Source organism: Carcharodon carcharias, chromosome 14 (assembly GCF_017639515.1).
Source record: "Carcharodon carcharias isolate sCarCar2 chromosome 14, sCarCar2.pri, whole genome shotgun sequence".
Taxonomy (NCBI): Eukaryota; Metazoa; Chordata; class Chondrichthyes; order Lamniformes; family Lamnidae; genus Carcharodon; species Carcharodon carcharias.
Genome location: NC_054480.1, coordinates 64,487,610 through 64,512,721, shown reverse-complemented (window position 1 = coordinate 64,512,721; position 25,112 = coordinate 64,487,610). Strand labels below are relative to the sequence as shown.

The 25,112-nt window shown below is 41.0% G+C and overlaps 1 non-coding gene across 1 annotated transcript; it reads right to left on the bottom strand.

Moving 5' to 3' along the window:
* Positions 1-12,579: 12,579 nt before the first annotated feature.
* LOC121287711 lies at positions 12,580-12,828 on the bottom strand. Its single transcript, XR_005945241.1, has one exon. It is a non-coding gene; the product is annotated as a small nucleolar RNA SNORA53 (small nucleolar RNA).
* Between the last annotated feature and the right edge of the window lie 12,284 nt (positions 12,829-25,112).

Sequence of the window (25,112 nt, the reverse complement as noted above, 5' to 3'; positions counted from 1 at the left end):
TGCATATTGCCATGCCTATCATCAGTTGGAGATGGATCTATTTTGGTTTGTTGTTATGCAAATGTTTCTATATTCAACTGCCAATTGCTTTACTTTCACCTGAACCTCTTTCTATTATGTCTTTAGTTGTTTCACCCACATATTCCTGAAGACCAGCGTCATCACTAATAAATCTAATTGGAAATTCAAGAGAAGCATCTTTAACCAGAGAGTAAATGAAATGTAGAACTCACTGCCACAAAGAATAGTTGAGGCAAATAGCATAGGTTCTTTTAAGGGGAAACTAGGTTTAAAAAATGAGGGAAGGAGGAAGAGAAGCTCATACAAATAGGGATAGATAAAGAAAGGTGGGAAAAGGTTGGCAAGGAGCATAAACAGCAGCATGGACCAGTTATGCAGAATGGTCTTTTTCTGTGCATCGTTATGTGGTTCTTCCTGTGTATTCTATGTATTTCTGTGTAAACTGCTGAAGTTATACACTTACAAAAACAAGCTGATCTAACCTATAGGGTTTAGTAGATTTTCATGGTTTGTCTATGAATACTACTGCAAGGTTATTTTCTTAAAATGTAATATCAAGGCTGGACTGCAAAGTACGATGGTCAGTTTCACTGAAAATGTCAATATCAGGATATACACGTAGCCCACACTGGAAAGGGGAAGTTATGCAGATGGAAGAGGGCCTACATATAGACTTGATACAGTTCATTACAGGGCAGACTATATAACATATTTTATGCTTATAAAAGATAGAACGGTTTGGCTAATAGAGCTAATTATATATTCATGAACAAGTAATATAATGGAACCTGTTTGAGTTAATGCTTACTTTATTATGAAATGGTTTTTCAAAGCTATACTCTGTAAAACCTTTGTGTAAGGGCAAAAAAAAGAGATACAAGATTAGAACTACATGAGGAGAGATAAGACTTTGGACTTGTTTTCAGAAATGAAGAATAATATGAATGTGAAATTGCAGATTGCAGAAATTGAACTATTAAAAGAAATGTGAATCTTTGGAAAATTAGGAAGCACCTGTAAGTGCCTCCATGTTCGGGCATTGGAGGGCCATAAACTACTAATGGTCTCAACTTGATCCAATAATATTGGCCAGGACAAACACTGGCCTAATAAAGCATGGCAAGAGTGCCTCGATGGGGATAAAAGAAAGGAGCTACAAGACATCCTGGGCATACCTAAAGGAAAAAAGCAGATTACGGTCAACAGAACACAGCAAGAGAGAAAGACACTGTCTCAGAAAGCTCAGAAGCAGGAACCATCAGAGCCAAGTCTCACTGTATATCTAATGCTATTGTTAAGTACTAACTTTGTATATCTTTGTGATACTTAACTCTCTGACTTCATTAAAGAAAGTGAGTCCATACCTTGCGGATCAAAATTGGTCAAGAATCCTGAGTGAGGTGGGATGTGGTGTCCTCTATCTCATATAAAGATTATGATACGCTGGGTCTCTTTTTCTCCCTCTCTCTCACTGAATCTTACAATTCTAATTGCCCATGTTTCATTGAGTGTTGAAAGCAAACAACACTACCAAGAACAAGGGAAGACCTTTAAACTAATTCAAATTTATAAGATTAACTGGGCATTATCTAAATGGGGAGAATCATTTCAGGCACACAAGACACTCATTGTTCGCATGTTCCTGGTAACTCAAAACAGAAGTCAAGATCAAATATGATCATTTAAAGTGAATAATTTTTAAAGATAAAATAATGAGATTGCTAACATATAAAACAGGTTCTATTGTCAACCCCCGTTATCAGTTTTGAGCTCAAGTATAAACCAAATTCAAGATTATCAGGCTTATTTGACACAGCAATTACATACAATTTTATTCATGACTGCACCTAGTTTGGATGCGTTTTTGTACAAATTGTGCCTGTATTCATGGTGGAATCTCTTTAGGTTCCAGTGTTTAAACAGGTTTCCGCATTGCAGGCTTAGGCACCAATGCATTTTTGTTATTTAAATTTACCAATCTACAGCAACATAGTGAAACACCTTCACAGGAGCATGATCAGACAAAAAAAATGATAGCAGACAAAAGAGGGAGATAACGGGGCCAAATGCATGGTCAAGGAGATAGGTTCGAAACAAAATTGTTGAGAAAAGAGAACTGGAGAGGTGAGGTTGTTTGGGTGTGGAATTCATGTGCTTGGGGCCTAGACAGCTGGTGGCCAATTGTATGGCAATAGAAATGCGGGATGCACAATAGGCTAGAGTTGGAGGTACACAGGTATCTTGATGGTTGTAGTGATGCGCAAGGCCATAGAGGTATTTGAACATGAGGATGAGAATTTGAAATCTAGGTAAGTTTAAACATGGTGTAAATCTGCTTAGGTGAGTGTTCCCTTGTTTATATTGTGCAGACTATCGGCACTGTTCTGTACTTGGCTTTTATATCTCTGCATTTTAATATTTCCCTACATGGTCTTTTGCTTCAAATTAATTTATGTTGAATTTCTTTTGTGGCTCTCCATCAGCCTGTGTTTATCGATGTAAGCCTTGCTCCGTTACTGTGTATTTTGTGCACCTGGAAGCACCTGCAGCTGTTTTAAACCTTGGTGCTCAGAATGAACACTGCAGTGACTGTGCTTTATGATTGGTCTTGCAGTGCAGCACAAAGTGGCAGTTGTCCAGTTGTTTCTGATGGAGACCACATTCTGGCAGGGGACACAGTGCAACAGGCATGCCAATGAAGTGCTGCAAGCATCTGTGGAATTTTTAATGAGTTACCAGTCCGAGCAGGAAGTTGACGATCTAGCTGTGATGAACAAAAAGGAGCCAGAAATAGAGGAGAATGGAGAGGGGGTGATATGTAAACTGTTGAGAGGGATTGAGAGGATTATATTTAAATTGCTTGCAAAAATTAGCCTTATTCTATTTTTGTTTCGCTTCACACTCTTGTTAATCTTGTTAAGTAGATATGTATTTATATCATTATCCAGTGATGAAATAACTCTTGCCTTGCTAGCATGACAAGGTAGCAAGGTCATACTCCCTTGTCTCGCCTTGACAAGCACAGTCCCAACTTTCAGGAGACACTTGATATGAAATCTGTGTTGTCATATTCATTCATCATTTTATTTTATTTTTAGAGCTCGGGTTGCCACCTTCTCCTAAGTCCCTCATTAGATGACAGGATCAGGAAAGCTGAGAATGCAATGTTGGCTCCAGTTGTCAAGTTTGCTTTTCCGTTGATAGATTCAACGGCAAACATTGTAACCTTTCTAATGCTTCTATATCAAAAAACATGCATGAAAATTGTAAAAATGAATTGCATTTCGAACATCTAATCTCAAATGAACTCATATCCAGCAGGAGAATAACAAATATTACTATTCGTGAACAAGTTTAATTTGTATTTCTAATCTTAAATATTCATAATTTATAAAAGCTACATGATTTGTAAAAAAGTTACAGCTTTAGTTAGAAGTGAGTGTAATCTCTCAGCTTCCTTTGACACAGAACTTTCAACCAATGTATCATAGTTGCAGGAGGAAGCCTATTATTACAACAATAATAAGTAAATCATACATAATCGTTGAGTTACAAAAAAATTTGAGACTTGTGAAAACGTGAATAAAATTGCTCAGTGGGCTTTACTGATGCTGGTTAAACAATAATTATATTTAAAGGAAAGAGGTAAATCTTAGGTACCAACTCATTCCTTTTAGATATAGGAACTGCTAGAAAAAAAAAGATCCAGGTTGATTCAGTTGGCCTTCTACCATTATAGCAGTTGCATGATGCAATGATAATGGAGTTGTTAACTTGATTTACATTCGAAGTTTGGCATATTATTCATTCTTTCAATCATAGTTTAGGTTTACTTTAAAGTGATTTCGGTTCTCACATTTTCCATTCTAAGATTACTGGGTAAATGATTTAGCATAATTTACACACCCATGAGGAAAATTGATCTCCACAATATTATTTTGCAGTAGCTAATTAAAATTAACCCATTCTGATTAGATTTACACAAGAACTTCTGAGGCTTGCTAAAGTTAAATCTAACAAGATCTCACGGTGAATTTTACTACTTGAAAAGCATGATGGCTTTTTCAATTGCTTTGGCTTTTCTGAAGTAGGAAGATTTATCCCCGAGTGATTTGCAACTATTAACCAGGATTAGGCTTTTAGCAGAAAAGAGTTGAAGTAAGAGAGTAAGTGTCATAGAGGTCTACAGCACTGAAAAAGGCCATTTGGCCCATCGAGTATGCGCCGGTCAAAAAGTACCTAACTATTCTAATCCCATTTGCCAGCACTAGGCCCATAGCCTTCTATGCCCTGTTAAAAGCAAGTTAAAATTTTAATTATGAGTTAAAAGCAAGGGCTAAAAAAGCAGAAATATTTGAAGCAATTACACAGCCTATGGGATTGAAAGAAAAAAAAGCCTAATCCAGGTAGAACATAGCTCGAGTTGGCAAGAATTCAGTTGCAGATGAAGCAACTTGAAATAGAACAGTGAAATGCAAAGATTTGAACTTGGACTGCAGAGAGAGAAGTTAGCAAAAGAGGAAAGAGATAAGAAAAAAGAGTTTCAAAGATGGGGGGGGGGCGGTGCAGATGAAGCAACTTGAAATAGAACAGTGAAATGCAAAGATTTGAACTTGGACTGCAGAGAGAGAAGTTAGCAAAAGAGGAAAGAGATAAGAAAAAAGAGTTTCAAAGACAGGGTGGGGGTGGGGGGCGGGGGGGGGGTGCAGAATATTCTGACCTGATGATCTTTGCCTAGTGCCTAAATTCACTGAGGCCTAGAGAATTACCAACTGGGACACAAGAATTAGCTTATAATGTACTCAGAAGTCCTTCTGAAATGTTCCAATGCTTTTAAAATGTTTGATTCTGTCTTTTCTTCAAAGTCTGAAATTTTAGTTAATAAACAACATTCACAATTACTAAAAGGGAAAGAAATGGAATGGTGTAAACTCATTTTAGTGTCAGACATGGTTCAGTTATTCTTAGCTCTGAGTCTGAAAATTGTAGGTTCAAGTCCCACTTCAGAGCTTGAGCACAAAAATCAAGGCTGAAACTTCAGTGCAGTACAGATTATTATGACGCAGCAGATGATGTGTGTGTGGCGGATCAAATGCACTTGGGAAACGTGATCGCACTAACACAACGGTTTTGCAATTTGTATTTATTTCAAGATATGTGCCCTGAATTGAGAAGTAATATGTCCACCAAGACTTTAGGGATTTTTTTTTAAAACTAAAATTAAAATATTTATTAACAAAAGAAAACATTTCAAGCACATACATAGGCCTGCAAATTACTACTATAATAATTCCTAAAATCCCTAATTATCCTGGTTCCCAGTTACACGCCTTTTAAGGCAATGGTCCAAAAATAGATTTTTACATTTTAAACAGATCCAGCAAATTAACACAATATCCTAGACAGTGGAATTCAAAATGGCATCCTCTAGCTTTGGTTTCTGTAGACAGCAGGATTAGCCTGACCTCGGTCATTGGTAAGATTTTAGAGTCCATTATTAAGGATGAGATTTCAGAATACTTGGAAGTGCATGGTAAAATAGGGCAAAGTCAGCATGGTTTCATCAAGGGGAGGTAATGCCTGACAAATCTGTTAGAATTCTTTGAAGAGGTAACGAGCAGGTTAGACAAAGGAGAGCCAATGGATGTTATCTACTTGGACTTCCAGAAGGCCTTTGACAAGGTGCCGCACAAGAGGCTGCTCAGTAAGATAAGAGCCCATGGCGTTAGAGGCAAGGTACTAGCATGGATAGAAGATTGGCTGTCTGGCAGGAAGCAGAGAGTGGGGATAAGGGGGTCCTTCTCAGGATGGCGGCCGGTGACTAGTGGAGTTCCGCAAGGGTCAGTGTTGGGACCACAACTTTTCACTTTATATACTAATGATCTATATGAAGGAACTGAGGGCATTCTGGCTAAGTTTGCAGATGATACAAAGATAAGTGGAGGGACAGGTAGTACTGAGGAGGCGGGAAGGCTGCAGAAGGATTTAGACAGGTTAGAAGAATGGGCAAAGAAGTGGCAGATGGAATACAACGTGGAGAAGTGAGAGGTCATGCACTTTGGTAGGAAGAATAGAGGCATAGACTATTTTCTAAATGGGGAGAGCATTCAGAAATCTGAAGTGCAAAAGGACTTGGGAGTCCTAGTCCAGGATTCTCTTAAGGTTAACTTGCGGGTCGAGTCGGTAGGCAAATGCAATGTTGGCATTAATTTCGAGAGGACTAGAATATAAAAGCAGAGATGTGCTGCTGAGGCTTTATAAGGCTCTGGTCAGACCACATTTAGAATATTGTGAGCAATTTTGGGCCCCGTATCTCAGGAAGGATGTGCTGGCCCTGGAGAGGGTCCAGAGGAGGTTCACGAGAATGATCCCAGGAATGAAAGGTTTAACATATGAGGAACATTTGAGGACTCTGGGGGTCTATACTCGATGAAGTTTAGAAGGATGAGGGGGGATCTGATTGAAACTTACAGAAAACTGAAAGGCCTGGATATAGTGGACGTGGGGAAGATGTTTCCATTAGTAGGAGAGACAAGGATCCAAGGGCACAGCCTCAGAGTAAAGGGAAGACCTTTTAGAACAGAGATGAGGAGAAACTTCTTTAACCAGAGTGGTGAATCTATGGAATTCATTGCCACAGAAGGCTGTGGAGGCCAGGTCACTGAGTGTATTTAAGACCGAGATAGATAGGTTCTTGATTGGTAAGGGGATCAAAGGTTACGGGGAGAAAGCAGGAGAATGAGGTTGAGAGACTTATCAGCCGTGATTAAATGGCGGAGCAGACTCGATGGGCCGAATGGCCAAATTTCTGCTCCTATGTTTTATGGTCTTATGGTTTATACTGGAGCCTTCACACACTTCTGTTAGGTTTATGATGCCTACCCCTGACACATTGCCTCATTCTCCTTTATATATGTTTCACCCTTTTCAATATGTAAATTCCATTGTTTCAATATGTCTTTGGAACTATCCTTTCTTACAATTTAAATCTTTTCATGTTGCTACTATTCTCATTAAGCTCTTTGAAATTCAAATCCCCCTTCATCTATCTAAAAATGCAAATTCCCTTTACACCTTACATGTTAAGATCCCAACCATATTTACTAATTAGCATATTAAAGACACATGCGGTGCCTGAGAGTGTGATCGAGGCAGCTTCAATCAAATCTTCAGGGTCTGGAAAACGGTGCCCGAGAGTGTGATCAAGGCAGCTTCAATCGAGTGTTCACCATCTGGAATGCGGTGTCTGAGAGTGTGATCAAGGCAGCTTCAATCGAGTATTCATTCTACACCTTATTTCTTTTAATAACTTCAACTTGCAGTCTGCTTGGCTACAAAATATAATTAAATTACACACACTGACAAAAAAACACAATCCCCATAAACCTACTTTCCAATAAACTAGAAAAATATTATGAAAATTATTGTACTCTCATGACAAGATAGAATGCTACACAGACAGAGATGCTGTCTTTCAGATAAGGCATTAAACCATTTGCCCTTTCAGAGAACATAAAATATTCCAAGGGACTATTGCAAAGAAGAGCATGGGAGTTATCCCTAGTGTCCTGGCCAATATTTATCCCTTAATCAACATTACAAAAAAGATTATCTGATCATTATCACAAAAAAATTTCCCACAAAAAAAACCAAATTGGCTGCTATAAGACCATATGATGTAGGAGCAGAAATAGGCCATTCGGCCCATTGAGTCTTCTCCACCCTTCAATGAGCTCATGGCTGATCTGACAATCCTCAACTCCACTTTCCTGCCTTTTCCCCACAGCCCTTGATTCCCTTACTGATTAAAAATCTGTCTATCTCAACCTTGAATATATTTAACAACCCAGCCTCTACAGCCCTCTGCGGTAAAGAATTCCACAGATTCACCACTCTCTGAGAGAAGAAATTCCTCCTCATCTCTGTCTTAAATGGGCGACCCCTCACTCTGAGATTATGCCCTCTGGTCCTGCACTCTCCAACAAGAGGAAACAGGCTCTCAGCAGCTACCCTGTCAAGCCTCCTAAGAATCTTATATGTTTCAATAAGGCCACCTCTCATTCTTTTAAACTCCACAGAGTACAGGCCCAACTTTCTCAACCTGTCCTCATAAGTAAATCCCTCCATATCCAGGATCAGCCTACCTCCAATGCCAGTATATCTTTCCTTAGGTAAGGGGACCAAAACCGTTCACAGTATTCTGGGTGTGGTCTAACTAGTGCCTTGTACAGTTTTAAGAAGGCTTCCATAATTTTATACTCCATTCCCTTTGAAATAAAGGCCAACATTCTATTTGCCTTCCCTATTACCTGCTGAACTTGTATGTTAGCTTTTTGTGATTCATGCATGAGGACCCCTAAATCCCTCTGTGTTGCAGCTTTCTGCAGTGTTTCTCCATTTAAATAATATTTAGCTCCTCTCTTCCTGCAAACATGCATAACTTCACATTTTCCCACATTATATTCCATTTGCCAAGTTTTTGGCCACTTGCTTAACCTGTCTATCGCCATCTGTAGACTCTTTGTGTTATCCTCACCACTTACCTTCCCACCAATTTTTGTGTCACCGCAAACTTGGCGATAGTACATTCACTTCCCTCATCAGAGTCATTAACATATGTTGTAAATAATTGTGGCCCCAGAACTGATCCCTGTGGCACTCCACTAGTTGCAGGTTGCCATCCTGAAAATGCCACCCTTATCCCAACTTTCTGTCTTCTATTAGCCAATCCTCTATCCATGCTAATATACTACCCCCAACACCATGGGCTCTTATCTTTTTAAGTAGCCTTATGTGCGGTACCTTATTGAACGCCAGTTGGAAATCCAAATATATTACATCTACTGGTTCCCCTTTATCTATTCTACTTGTTACCTCCTCAAAGAATTCTAATAAATTTGTCAGCCATGATTTGTCCTTCATGCAGCCATGCTGACTCAGCTTGATTATATTATGCATTTCTAAATGCTCTGCTATTACATCCTTTATAATAGACTCTAACATTTTACCAATGACGGATCTTAAGCTAACTGGCCCATAGTTTCCTGTTTTTTGTCTCCCTCCCTTTTTGAATAAGGGCGTTACATTGGCAGTTTTCCAATCCTCTGGGACTTTTCCAGTATCTAAGGATTCTTGGAAGATTACTACCAGCGCATCCACTATCTCTGTTGCTACTTCCTTCAATATGCTAGGATTAAACCCAGTGTTTTCTACACATTACAATAGTGACTACACTTCAAAAGTATTTTATTGGCTGTAAAGCTATGAGACATCTGATGGATGTGAAAAACCATATGGGTGTAATTTTTTGTGCTCACTGATGTTGGACGTCAGGTTGGGCATGAGCGGACAATATGGCGGGAAGGCCAAAAATCAGTTTCACGATGTTGCGAAACCAGCTTGTAATTGTCTGCTCCTCCTGCCAATGGTGGGCTGCGTTTCCCGCCACCGCATTTCAGGAACTTCATCATAATATATCTGCATATCATTATAAACTGAGCTCGCCAGAGTCAACCCCCAAGCTGGATCGTGCGAGCACATGTTTCACAACAGTACATAAGCGACATGCACCTGGCGAGCTGCACTTTGCTCGAAATGTCGAGGTTTGTTTGCCTACCTTGCTTTGACACCACTCACGGTCATCAGCGCCAGGCTTCGCAGGCAGCACCATATCACTTTCAGGGGGCTCATGGGCAGGTCTCTACTTACCAGACCTGTTGTAAGGCAGGGGTGGCTTTTCAATGGCTGCAGGGCTAGGACTTGCTTGGGAAAGGGGCAGTAGTGGCCTCAGGCAAGGGAAGAGGCTGCAGGGCAAGGGTGGTACTCGGGAAAGGGGGTATGTTGGGGACATAAGTTGATCTGTGCAAGTAGCCTCAACATGGTGAGGGCTGAGGAGGCAGTCCCCAGAGGAGATGAGGCCAGATGAAGATGTGAGGGTGTGTGTGAGAGAGTATTGGGTGATGTCCTTTGAGATGGCAGTGAGTTGCCAGTGAATGCTTGATGGCCTTGTGAGTTTGCGAGTTAGTGATGCAATGGTTGCTTTACACTGGGCGCACGGATGAGATCATTCATCCTCTTTCCTAACTGAATGGCGAAACTCTTCTGTGCAGCGTTTGCATTGACCACCACTGCCAGCACCTCCCAAGCTGGAGTGGTGAGATTGCTGGACCTCCTGCAGCCAGAGCAGGGGTGGAGACATCGTGGTGGGCTTCCGAAAGGCATTTCAGTGAGGGGGCACTGAACTCTTCTTGGCTTTCAGGGCTTTGTCTTCACTGGGACAGTCCTGGGCTGCAAGCATTGAGAACTGTGTGGGCAGCTGCAATTTAAATATGGCACCCAGAGTGAGGAAACGACGAGGTAACAACATGGCAGGCAATTCAGAGGCAGCCCGCCAGCGAGATGCCATGTTTCCTGTGGCTGTATAATTAATGAGGCGGGATATGACGTGAAAAGTCGCCACTGTGGCCGGCAGATAAAACACCCTCTTTCCTGCTCGCTACCACGCTTAGTGCAAATCTGACAGCATCCTGCTCATACTTAGAGGCAAGTGTCTTTTCTTTTATGAATATTTTGCCATGTGGCAAGGAAATGAGATGCTCCTGCCTGCTATGCTCCAAAATTTGACTCGGAGAGAAGCAACCAGCATTATAACTTATACCTGCCTCAATGAGATGTGCATTGTGTAGCTACAGCTCTCTACCAGTATATTTGCAGATTAAATTTTGCTTCCTCTTCAATGGTTTTATGTCTTCCAACAATGTAAAACAAGGTAATCAAATTTGAGGAATACCTAATGTGAGCCTGAGAATTGAAAAGGTAATCCTGCGATACATTGTGCCATCCTGTCCATGTACTGAATGTTTTACAAAGTAATTCCTCTCTAATCAGCTAAGTTCAACAATGATGGGGCTGAACGTTACGGGGTATGTTCCTTTCCCACCCGCCAGGAAGAAATGTTAGTCCTGAACAAATCAATGTTAAACAAGGCCACCAGCAGCCATAACATGCTCCAGGCAGCCTTAAGGAGGTGAGGGTGGGGCTTGTGCTCCCAAGTGGGAGGATGTCCTGCCCTTGAGAGCTGCCAGCTAATCTGATTGGCTGGCAGCTCTAACAGTCACAGCAGTGCCAGAACTCAATAGTGGGCGCTGCTGGAACTGCAAGTAGGTCCCAGGATGGAGAAGACATGGGGCAACATTTTCCCCCCATCAGGGGTAAGTGGGGGAGTGGACGTGGGCAGGCGGCCTCCCAATCGGTACCCCCAGTCAAGGGGGAGGTGCCGCCATTTTACATGGGCAGGCCAATTAAGGTCCGCCAAGAAGCGCTATGCACTCCCTGTGCGAGCGGGAGGGGTTCCCTCAGCCAGAAGTGCGTTCTTTCATGCGTGCAAAAGAGCACACAGATCTCCCTGAGGCAAAGTGCTGCCTCAGGGAGATCGGCTCCGATTGAAAACTTTATAAAAATGTGATAAAAAAAATTTCCCTGTCATGTCCTCTCATGTGAAGCTGTCACGAGTCGGGACACGTCCATAACTTTTATTGAAACATTTCATAAAAATTTATACACCCTCATGAAACGTCATCCTGCCCGTGATGAGGTTTCATATTTTTCCCGAAGCCCACCTGGGCTCCCAGCCTGCCCGCCAACCTTAAGGTTGGATGGGCAGGTTCATTAATCACCTTAATTAGTTTTTTACTGGCCTTAATAGTCCTTTGAGAATCGGCTGCGTGCCCACCGAACTGAGAATCTAAATGACGCGGGGTGACATTGGGATGCACACCTGACGTATCCCCGCACCATTTTACATGTCGGCAAACGGGCCCCTCCCCTGCTCGCCATCCAGAAGATGCTGCCCATGGGCCTGAATCTTTTGGTCGGCGTGTGGGGGTGGGCCTTTTATAAGCTAATTAAATGAATTAACGGAGCTGCCCATCCAACCTTAAGGTTGGCAGGCCAAGAGCCCAGGTGGCCTTCGCATTTACCATGGAACCTCATCCTCGGGCGGGATGAGGTTTCATGAAGTGTGTATCAATCCAATTAATTTTTTAATTAAAATTAATTGACATGTCCTAGCTCATGTGACACTGTCACGTGTGGGGAAATGTCTGAATATTTTTTTTTCTTTATTTAAATTTTTCATGATCAAACTAATCTCCCTGAGGCACAGAACTGCCTCAGGGAAATATCTGTGCTCTTTTGTACGCACGCGCAAAAGAGCGCAGGCCCCGACTCAGCCTCCTCCCTCCCACCCATACAGGTGTGCGTCACGCTGGGCGGGCCTTAATTGGCCCACTCACATAAAATGGCGGCGCGCAGCTGATCGCGGGCAGTGATCGGCTGCACACCCGCTCACGCCCGTTCCCACTCAGCTATCCGACAGGGAGAAAATTCTCCCCATGGCCTCCAGAGCATGGTAAGTCTGGGATTTTAGAAGGGGTGGGATCGGGGAGCCTAGGGAGAGGAGTGAAGGAGCAGGGGTGGGATTTGGTGGCAGGCAGGAGGTGTCAAAGTGAGGAGGGGCCCATTTCATTGCAACATTTAAACCAGATGAATTTTGATAAACTTGTCCACACATCAGCATAGTCCTGATGGCAGAAAACAGCCTGGAGTAACAGGTCATTCACATCAGCACAGGGGGGCTACTGTGCAGGTATATTATTCCAACATGCCAATGATTCAAGCACCTTTGACTGTACAACCTCTACAGCTGATGAATGTCACATGCCAGCACACTGGAGAATCCAACACCAGGAGAGATCTACCAGCAAGGCAGAACAGATACATCCCAAAGATGGATCTAAGAAGCTCGTGTGATTTTGTTTAAAATAGTTGTCTCAAGCAAATCTTATCTTGGGGCAGGGTACTCCCAATGCCCACAGGGCACCCCAAAGGACATGGGGCACCCCCTGAAGGACACTTACCCACCTTCCTTCCTGCCTTTTAACCAGTAAGGTTTAAAAAACAGCCTGCCCACTCCTGCCCTCATGCCCATGCTGACCATTTATGATGTGGGCAATGTAGTATTTGGGTCAATCGGCTTGTTAACAAGCTCAATTGCTTGTAAATTATTACATTTTTTTAAATGGCGGGCAGGCTGCCGATTTTAGCATTTGTCCACCTATCATTTTATGGGGAACTAGTCAGGGGTAGGCAGGAAGGGATAGGCGAGCTACCCATTATATTTTACCTGCTTACGCCTCCCCCCCACTGAAACTCCAGCTGAAACTACAGATCTTCCCTGTAGTTCCAATATTATCTTCAGAACCTGAACCAATGCTGATCCAACCTGCTTGTTGCAAACTGCAGTAAAGAAATATTTTGATTGTTGAAAATGTCTTTTAAGACAAATGGTTTAATGTTCTGAAGTTTAATAGAAACTTCCAGTTCACCCAGATTATGTGGATATTATTACATGAAATAACATGACTTATTATTTAACTGTACTCTATAGCAACACATATACAGTTGAATAAAACCCTACCATGGTGCTACTCATGATTTAATTGTTACAGGTCAATGAATATGAATGAATACAGGAATGTTGATTGGTTAGTATACAAGAACGGAAGAAGCCTTGGCTTTACTCACTGGCCTGCCTTCATCCAATTCACCTCACGTTCTGCCTATGGATAACAGGTAAAAATAAATTCCAGGATCCCATTACAATTGCCCTCCAAATTTCTAATTCCAGTTCCTGGAACTTCCAACCACTGTAAGCGTTAACCCAATGTGCTGAATCTATCTGCAATGAAGTCAAAGTTGTTGACTAGTTTTGCAGTTTCAAAACCTAATGCAATAGCAGCAATCACTCTTGAGTTAGTAAAAATCCAGAAATTTCCCGAAAAGATTGTAAAAAATTGCTTGATGAAGTAAGGTTCAACATTTGTTGACAGTACATGGCTGTTTGCTTTGATATAGTGCTGGCAAAATCAAAGAAATGTGTCAACAGATTTTGTTTGTAGCAGATAGCAAGCATTCTGTGCAGCCATTACTTACTAGATTAGCCTGCATCGTAAGAGCTAAATGGAATGATTTGACCTCATAAGTAAGCTGGCTGGAATATTATAGCTATTCAACAATATTCAAAGTCAAAAAAACTTCATCATTGACCTCATGTCAGTAAGATTAATAAGAACATAGATGAATACAATTGTCCAAATTGACCCACTTTTAATGAATTGTAATGTGAGCTGCACCAAGTATAACAAAAGATGCTCAAGAATTTTAGTGGGCTGAGATGTGCACAATCACCAAAGCAAATAGAATGCTGAACAATATAGCCAAAATAGTAGCATGCAGGTAAAAGGCTACTATTTTGGCTATATAATTCAGCAGGTAAAAGGAAATCCAAATCAAAACTGTACAAAGCTGGGCAGATCATGCTATGAGTATAGTGTTGAATCCCTTATCTTAAAAATGAAGAACAAGTTCTGGAGGCAACTCAAAGAAGAGGCAGGAAGCTGATACCTTCTAGTGTCAACGTACTGCATTATCAGGAAAGATGATAGAAACTTGGGCTTTTCAGCTTTGTACAGGAGATATTGGAAGCTTTGTACAGGAGATATTGGAAGTAACCTTGCAAAGATATGGGGCATAGATGGTGAGCATTTCCTGTAAACATCACACTTACTTCCTGCACCACTTCCTATCACTTTATGGACAACATCCTTAATGATATAAGAACAATGCCACAGGAGCTCCACTAATAATAAACAAAATAGAAAAGTCAAATCCGGAAGATTATTTTAGGTTAAACTATGACAATAGGACAAAGAGACTCAGGTTCAAACTAAACATAAAAACCCTGGAAGACTCGCACCTTATAGCGCTTTTCACAGCCACTGATGTCTCATCGTGCTTTACAGTGAGTGAAATTCTTTTTGAAGAGTAGCCATTGTTGTAATGTGGGAAACAGAGCAAAATATGCGTACAGCAAACTCCCACAAAACGGCAATGTGATAATGATCAGAAAGGCTGTTTTTCGTGATGTTGATTGTGGGATAAACAATGGCCAAAGACATCAGGGATCACTCTCCTGCCCTTACTCAAAATAGTGCCTTGGGATCTTTTACATCATCCTGAGAAAACAGATGCAGCCTTGGTTTACCATCTCATCTGAAAGATGGCAGCTCTGACCGTGCTGTGCCCCTTCAGTACTGCACTGCAGCTTTGATTTTTGTATTCCAACCCTGGAGTGAGACTTGAACTCAGAGGTGGGAGTGCTACCCATAAGGAAAAAACAGTTTGAACCAGTACTCTAATTTTCCAGTTTTTTACTGGTGTTCCATTTTAAGGTATATAATGCAAGTTCAGGCCAGTATTCTTATTTCCCAATTTTTACTATTTTTTTTTTCCTCTGGGTACTAATTGAACCATGACTAACAAAGAAAATTTAGTTCCAATTAGAAAGCTTTTCACAGAAACAGTAATTAAAACATATGGGCCTGAATTTTCCCATTGGCAATTTGGGGGCGGGGCCTGCTCGTCGATGGGAAAATGAAGCGGGATGATTTCGGGAGGAACCCCCGACGTCATCCCGGTCCCTTTAAATTTTTAGGAAGGCGAGCGGACAGCGAAATCAGCTATCCACCCGCCGACCTCTCAATGGCCAATTGAGGCCATTGACAGAGTAATTAAGATAATTAAAGACCTGCCCGTCCAACCTTAAGGCTGGTGGGCAGGCCAGGAGCCCCAGTGGGCTTCTGATAATACATGAAACCTCATCCACTGGCAGGATGAGGTTTCATGTCCGTTTTTAAAAACTTTAATACATTTTATGTGATATTTATTAACATGTCCCATCTTGTGTGACATTGTCACATGAGGGGGACATGTTAATAATTCTTAAAGTTTTCTATTTTTAGTAATCTCCCTGAGACAGCACTTTGTCAGGGAGCAGTACGCTCTTTCGTGCGCATGAGCTAAAGAGCACAGTTTGACGGTTGGGGAATCCATCCTCCCCTGCACAGGAAGCGCATAGTTTTGGTGGCGGGGGTCGGCTGTCCGCCAGCCACTGAGCCGGTTGGGCCCGCACGCCCACCAAGGGCAAAATTCTGCCCATGGAGTGGACTTCCAGATTATGTTATGACCTTTGTTAAGGTTTCTATTAAAGCTTGGGTTCTTTAAAATGACTGGATGTATAAGTGTCTACTGATAGATGTAAGAAACATGCTGGTTCTATATTGGAAGTGACTGCAATGATTTATTAAAGTAAATGGAGAGTCAATGACCAATAGTTCTTGTTCAAGTGTTTGATTTTTTTTAAAGTGTGTGATTTTCCCCCCCCTTTATCACCAAAAGATAGCCATCTCAAGCTTTATAGTACTTATATTTGTCTTCTTTGCATAGTAATTACACATTTTATTCCTTGAGGTGCAGAATGAGAATGTGTCTCAAATAACTGCCAGTTCAGTGAAAGCTCAGACCCATTTGTTCACTGTCTTTATTAAATTTGCATTTTGGACCAACAAAAGTGATGTGGTGAATCCTTTACATCTAAACCATTAACTTATCCAATTGCTAATCTCTGCCTTCTCTCAGTAATGCCCTCAATTATATTTTAATCAACACTGTACCATTCCATTTCAGACATATGACACACACATTTTACTAATTAATATTGTATTTTGAAATTTAACATTACCAGTTTAGAAGCTGTTAGTTGGCTAACAGTCTTGTTGGGTGCTAATTCAAAATGGCTGGCGGGCCCAGTTCATCTCTCCTTTTAATAGTCTTCTGTTTCATTTACTTATCTACAGATTTCAGATCTGCTTACCAAAATTGCAGCTGTCACTTCCCGCTACAGTAAATACATTTTGGAAATGTATTCTTCATTTTAACAATACTAGAAATGACCCAGACCCATTAAAATTAAGTCTAAACATTAATATCCTTCTTCAATAAATACAAGTTATCTGATGAAAGCCAATGGGCACAGGTCTTGCTATGAGAAGGGCTTAAATTGTATAATTAGCAGATAATGTGAAAAGAGATGAACAGATGTGAGACACAATTATCTATCTATATTACATTTACAATTTTCCAATCTAAAGGGAGAATTCCTGAATTGAGAGGGCTTTGAAGGTTTATGACTCAAGTATTTGCAATTTCCTCACTTCATTTAAAACTCTGGGGTGGAAGTAACCATTATCCAAGGAATTGTTAGTCATTATTGCCATTTTAAAAAATTCTTTACGGACAGATAAGAACGCCGCATTAGGGTCAATCTTACCACCCTGAAGATTTGTCCTCTATCTACACCCAGAATTGCAACTAAAGAAGCAGTTAAACTCATTGGCTGAAGTAATCAAGTTTGAATGCAAATCAAAACTAGGATTTGAACCTAGGTAAGCAGCTTGAGTGGCTTTGGATCTATCGTTTCCAAAACTTTACTCCAAAGGGATTTTATTCCCCTCATGTCTGGGTCTGCTGTAGACTAATTTAAAGAGATTGACTTATCAGTTGGCCATCAACACCATTATTGTCGTATCATGTGACTAAGACAACAGACAGGGAACTAGGTAGATCTTACTTTAGCAATTCCTGTATTCCTATCAGGAGTTACTGGCCCACCTGATCTGTTAACAAAAGTGAATCCACGTATTTACCCTAACCAGCTGAGACCTTATAAATATTAATTCAGGTGTGAAAAGCAGATACCCAAGTGGTAGAGGGCATGTCAATGCATCAAAAAGCTGCATTACCATGAGGTCTCACCCAAGGGTTCCTGATTTCGGCTGAGCCTTTGGCGGGGATTGGGATAGCAAAGGATGAATGAACTAATTGATGACAGTGGTGCCCTGAGGTGAGTTTTGTCCCCTTTCTTTCAGGGAAGGAAGCAAAATGAAAAGATTTAGAAACAGATTAGAGCCGAATTTTCTTCAAATCATAATGAAATTTACGATCAGCTAATATACTGTGAAATTAAATTAAATTTTGTTAGCTGCTTTCCAAAAGGAATTCCATTGCTTTTAGCTGGCGTAGTTAAATGTGCTACTCTGGGGGCTATACATCCAGATGGTCTCCTAGCAAGAAGACATTACATATTAATGACAACAGGATTTTTCACGGGTTTGCATTGCTGATCACATGAAGTTTACAGACACATAATTGTAACCAAGAATTCTCAGCATCAAATTATTTCTAATGCCATTCAGAACAGAGGAGGTGCAAGGCATCATCATTCATCCTAATGCCAGAAATCGACACTTCATGCTCTGTTGTAGCAGATTTCTACGCCTACATGAAAAAACATTCCCTTAAGCTGACATGTTGGAAGCCTATATTAAGAAATTTCAATCTGGTTGAGTGCCCCAATTCCCTTGCTGTAAATGTTTCTTTTCCACATTGCAACAGGAAAACTGGAGAGCCAGAAATATGCTTATGTTATTGGTGTTGAAAACTCAGCCACAAGTTCCTGAAAGGATCTCTAATATCTTAAAAACATTATTTTTGAGGAATTTTAAAGTGGCCTAGAGCATAAACTAAATAAAACGATAAATTGCGAGCAATTATTTTTATTTTTATGTAATCTTTATTTTAACAATAAATCCAACATGTAATTTTAATCAGAGTCATTCAGTCCAACAAGAAGATATTTATCTACCTAGCAGAGGCCAGGAGTCCATGCTGGGTAAATTGTGCATCTTCCATAATGGAATATATGGATAGAAAGGAAAAGTGTTAGTCCTATGGCATGCTGAATCCTTCAACTGCACATAACGGCTTGTCAGTTTCAGATCAATAAGGGCAGCGACCTTCACTTGCACTAACTGCAATTTCATTGTGAAAGAGAATGGAAGGGATCCTGAATTCAAACATCATCATTAACACTGAGTCAACAAATGATCACTGCTGATCATAACAAGAACAGCAATTTGCATTTATATAGTCCCTTTAACATGATAAAACATTACAAGTTGCTTCGCTGGAATAAATCAAATAAAATTTGCCACATAAAGAGATATTGGGACTTGCAACCAATAATTTGGTCAAAGAGGTAGGTTTTAAGAAATATGTAAGATGAGGATACAGAGATAGAGAGGCAGATAATTCTGGAACTTAGGACCTGGGTAGCTGAATCATAGCTACAAACAATGAAGCAATGGAAATCAAGGACGCAAAAGAGGCCAGAATTTTAATAGCACCGAGATCTCGGAGGATTGTATGGTTGGAGAAAATTACAGAGATAGGATAGGGCAAGGCCATAATATGGTTTGAACACAAGTATGAGAACTTTAAACCTGAGGCATTGCCAGACCAAGAGCTAATGTAGGTCAGTGAGCACAGGTCACTGTTATGGGTGAGTGTTCCTTGCTGTGATTAGGGTAGGGACAGTGGAGTTTTGGATGAACTGAAGTTTGTGGAGACTGGAAGGTAGGCAGCTGACGAAGAGAACATTGGAGTAGTGCAATCTGGATGATGAATTTAATTTAAACTTAATGGAATTTGTATTAAAAATAATTCCTTTCTATTGTTCCCTGCACTGAGCCCAGTGAATACTCCATTTTCTTCACTCTAGCATTGTTAGCCATGATGATTGCAGTTGTCTGCTTCCCAGCTTTGGTGTCATGGTGCTAACATTTTGTATCAGAATGTGAATATAAATTAAATAATCAACTCCTCCTTGTTTAGGTGCATGTTGGAACCATGGACTTCCATTGAATTGGTCTGTGATTATGCTTGGCAAAGTACGACAGTGGTTTGCTGTTGCCTTCTGCAGTATGGCTGGCCAGAAAAGTCTCCCCCTCTTACCGCTAGCCATCAGGCATAATGGAAGGATTTACAGGCTGATAATTGCGGCTGTCTGGCACGTAATGAACGCACATTTCTGGCCATCAAGTCTGGGACTTGAACCTGGAGTTTCTGGCCCAGAGGTAGGGACCCTATGCACTGCGCCACAAGACTCCTTCTAAATAATTGACTATATAAAAGAGTTAAATATCCAGACAAACCATGCAAAAAAAGTAGGTATCCAACAACATTCTGGGCTTATGTGTTGACTGTCTTCACTGTTCTGATGGAAAAGCCTTCAGTTCTTTTTCTGTGAAACTGAAAGTAAGAATCTTTGAAAGAAGCTAATCATGAGCAGCCTGTATGTTAAGAAAACAAATTTCACAGTGATAAATGTGTCCTTCTCTATATAATATGTTTGAGGATATGCATTGCCCATATTGGAAAAATGAACGACCAGAATAGCATTTGAATTGTGTAATGAATGGTACAGATTTGAGATTAAAGTACATATTTACTGATGAGCAATGTAGGCGTAAAATAACCCATGGGTTAACAGTATAATGCCTGATAGGTATAACAGCTGAGTCAACTACATGGCGTGAGAAATAGAGTAACGAACTGCAAGATCAGATCCATGAATTATATCAATAAAACATTTCCCAGGGAAACACGGGATAAATGGGGCATGTCAACATTCTTATTATATTTGTCTTCAATATTTTCTGTATTTTTTCTCTCCACAGATGGGAGTGCCCAATGTACAACAAAATACCACGGCTCCATGCTGCAACCTCAAGCCCACAGCGGCCAAAATTCCTCTTGCTATTACAAGACATCGTATTATACTTTTTACATAGGACAACTTTATAAAGACTTCAATTTCACACATTTACTGTCAGTATCATGACAGTTTCACTGGCAGATTTCTCTAAAGAATGAGAAATGATATAAAATGGTCCTGATCTTTGAATTGTTTTGGAGTGCAAAACACAATTTGATTCGAATTTCATTTAGAGTGTCAAGCTGAAATTCATGCTCTAAGCTTTCAGCAACCTTCGTGGCATGAGCAAATATTGCATTGATAGCAAAACGCGTTCTTTCAGAAATCAATCCATTCAGATCCTTCATCTCCCCGAGGAACAAAATGGAGAACATGTGGGAGTCCTGAAGCAGAGGCTGAGCAAGCTATCACTGTGTTAAAAGTACATGATAGCCCTGGTACTTTGTACATAATTTCTCACAAAACACATATTAAAAATCTTAATGTTTTTATATACTGCCAGTTTAGAAGACCAATTTTCCTTTTGTGGTACTTTTTAAAATAATTTTTTAAAACATAAATTCCTTTTTCTACATCTCTAAAGGAAACTAACTATGGTGTATAAACTAGCTATGCTATAATTGAACCCTGCCCTCAACAGTGGTGAAGCATCAGCTCAATCGTGCATCTCCCAAGTGCACATGTAATAATAGAGAAACGCCTAGACCGTGAAATTAGACAGGACCTGAAACAAGCTCAGGGATCGCGATGCGGCATTATCCCACCCAGACCTGTTGCTTCCAAGGCAGGCAGAATTCAAACTTTGTGCGGCCTGCTAATTTAAATGATTGTAGTGTGAACCAGTGCTGAATGTACTGCTGAGTGACCGCAAGACTAAGAAGAGGACATAAATCACGAAAGGTCAGCTGCAGTTAAAGCTGGCATGCACTAGTTATAGCCAGCCTGAAGCTCTTAAAGGGGAGGTGCATTGTGGCTGGATGGAAACCATTCTAAAAGTGATTTTGACCTCACACACTTCGCACTGTTGCAAGCCTCACACATACATCTTACTGCCAGATAGATATTCAATCAACCATGACAGCCACATTAACCAAACACAAAGCCTGACACTGACAGATACATTACCCTCTCTCTTGCAGGACAGGTGGCACATCAGCAGAGGCAGCAGCAGCTAAGTGGCGGGCACATGTACAGCAGCTTGCCTTTACACTCATGGAGATGGTGGTCACCACCTTACAGCAGCCAATGCTGAGGCCATGGCTAGCTGCAAGGCTGAAACTATTAAAGATGACTGTATCCTCACACCTAATCCTCCTTCTCACATCCTACTTGCCCCTCACCCACAATCTCTTCTGACTTACAAGCTGCAGATGGTGTAAACATATACCACTAGCTCCCCCACCCCGCTCCCCACCCCTGCTCCCCTCCCCACAAGCCTATCCTTGTGCTTTTCAAATACCCAAAGACTGCAACCTGGACAGGCAGAGGTAGAAGAGCAAGAGATGGAAAATCATGATGAGGAAGAAACACTCGCTCTCAGACTCACTGCCACCAGCTCAGGTACATGCACTGCACGTACTTTAGAGGATAGCTTAGAAGTGGGACCTGCACATGGTGAGACACTGGGCATGAATGGCCAGTGCAGGTGTCATCTCCATGGAGAGTGAAGCAGCACATGGCTTCTGCTGCAGAGGTTTTCGATGTGGCATTCTACAGAAGACAGATGATGGGTACGCAAAATGCAATGCTTAGTGCATTGTCAGACCTGCCAGAAAGCCGATGTGCAATGTCAAGGAGGAGATCAGCATCAACTTGGCACAGGGAATTTCACAAAAGTTTGGAGCCTGTCCTTTCCAGCTTGAAAGTGGTGGCCAAATCCGTCAGCATACTTGTGGACCTTACCATGATTCAGCGTCTGATGGCCAATATCTCAGCATCCATTGCAGCACCAGTGGAAGCCACTCAGCATCTGGGTCTTGCAGTGGAAGCTCAGGCTGAAGCCGTCTAAGATTTAGCTTACTGTCATGCAAGCTCAAACGGCTGCTATCATGGCTGCACAGACTAGTATTCAAAGGACCTTTAGCATGTCACAGCAGTCCATCAATCTGTCCTCCAGTAGATTATCAGGATTGCTGAGGTGTCACCCCAGGAAAGTGCTGCATAAACCTACTGTCCTTTCTCAGGATAACCTCCCAGCCCTACCATTCCACCATTCCCCTTGCTGGTGTTTGGCAGTCAGGCAACCTAGAAGGCTGTGACCCATGCTAATATGGTGCAGTCTGAAGTCATCGTGAAAGGCCACATGCAATCTCCCCCAGTGCAATTCAACAACCTTGCACCAACCATGCTACAGTCAGCAGGGCAGCACAGGATAGGACAAGTAAAGGCACACAGAAGACAGGCACTATGGAGTGCACAAGGATGATTACTTGGCATTTGTACAGTTTGATTTACAAAGTTGAATTTGGAATTCTAATTTTGTGGTGGCTTTTATTTTTGCATTGAGGCCAAGCAGGCAATATGATGGTCAGTGACAGAGGGAAGGTAAGATATGGGCGTTATGAGTGTGTTCACTAGTATCACAGTCATATGAATCAATCACTGACAACCCAGTCAGAAAGTGGGTGTATTGGTTGCCTCCACCTCTTTCTCTTGGTAAGCTCGTTGCTGTATGGCTGGCATCAAATAATGTTCATTGACATCATGATCTGCCTGTACAGCTACCATGTCCATATACTGTGATCACCATTTTTGACAAAGAACAGCACTTATAAAAAAACCAAGCCAAAGAGCTGTATTTCACAGCCCTTATTCCAATCAATTCTACTTCACATTCTCAAATTAACTAAGTTTTGATGTTCAGCAATAAAAATAAGAGCAGAATCTAGAACTTCAACTTATATTTATATAACAGTTGATCAACAGTTAATTTTAAATCTCAACATTTTTGTTAACCAAAGGTATTAAGGGAAATGTTTAGGCACAGTGGATGATAAATGCTGAGCTGCTCAACTCCCAGAGCGAAAAGTGAAACAACTGCTACAACTGTTTTGCAATTTATAATTTTTATTTCGGATACGTGCCTTGAACTTAGTAGTAATAAGGCCACTGAGTCTTAGAGGTTTTTTCACAAAACTAAGCAAAACAATTATAAATAAAAGAAATAAATTTAAGCACATACAAAGGTCTACAAATTAGTACTCTGATAACTCCAAGCTCCCCTAATTAATCTGACTCCCAGTTACACCCTCGTTAAGGTAGCAGTAAAAACAAAATAGATTTTAACAGACCCAAGCAAAACACTCAATACTCTGGATAGGGATATTCACAGTGAATACTCTTAGCTTCAGTTCCCATAGGCAGCAGCTTGGTACATATAGACTGGAGGCTTTTCATACTTGTTAGATCTTAGGGTTCCTTCTTCTTACACATAGCCTCCTCTCCTATGTACATATTTTTCCCTTTGAATGCAAATTTCATTGTTTCAATATGTCTTTGGACTTAGCCTTTCTAATAATAAAAATCTTTCATCGTACCAATTTTATCAGTAAGCTTTGGGAAAAATAAACACACTGTTTGGCTTCTTCTGGCTAAGTGTAACATTTCACCACCTCTTTTGAAATTCAAACTACTCTGGTTTATCTAAAAATGCAAATTTTCCTTTACACCTCACATTCTAAAACTTCAGTCATGTTTACTTATTTAGCATTTCAAACCTAGCTTCTCTTCTGATACATCAGCCTTCAGACTAGCTGTCCTTAATTCAACTAAGTCCCCCACACACACATACTATCCAGATTCCACTATTCCTACTTTACAACAAATCCCAATAACTTAATGAAAATTATTATATTTTCATAACAGAAATAGGAACACACATACATACATATGAATTAGGAGTAGGCCATTGGGTTCTCGAACCTACTCTACCATTCGATAAGATCATGGCTGATCTGATTGTGACCTCAACTCCACTTTCTTGTCTATCCCCTATACCCTTTGACTCTCTTGTCAATCAAGAATCTAACTCAGCCTTAAAAACATTTAATGACACTGCCTCCACTGCTCTCTGGGGAAGAGAATTTCACAGACCAACAACCCAGAGAAAAAATTTCTTCTCATCTGTGTCTTAAATGGAGGAACCCTTATTTTTAAAACTGTGTCCCCTAGTTCTAATTTCTCCCACAAGGGGAAACATCCTTTCAGCATCTACCCTGTCAATTCCCCTCAGGATCTTTTACGTTCCAAAAAAATCACCGCTCATTTTCTAAACTCCAATGGATATAGGCCCAATCTGTCCAACCTCTCCTCATAAGATAGCCGCTTCATCCCAGAAACCAGTCAAGTCCCTGAACTGCTTTTAATGCTATTATATCTTCTCTCAAGTAAGGAGACCAAAACTGTACACAGTGCTCCATGTATGGGGCAATGGTGGGTATATGAAGTTAGGTCACAAATCAGTCATGATCTCATTGAATGGCAGTGGAACAGGCTCGAGAGGTTGAATGCCCAATCCTGTTCCTATGTTCCTCATTTGTTGATCAAGGTAACCCCTATCTTCAACCGTTTTTCACCTGAA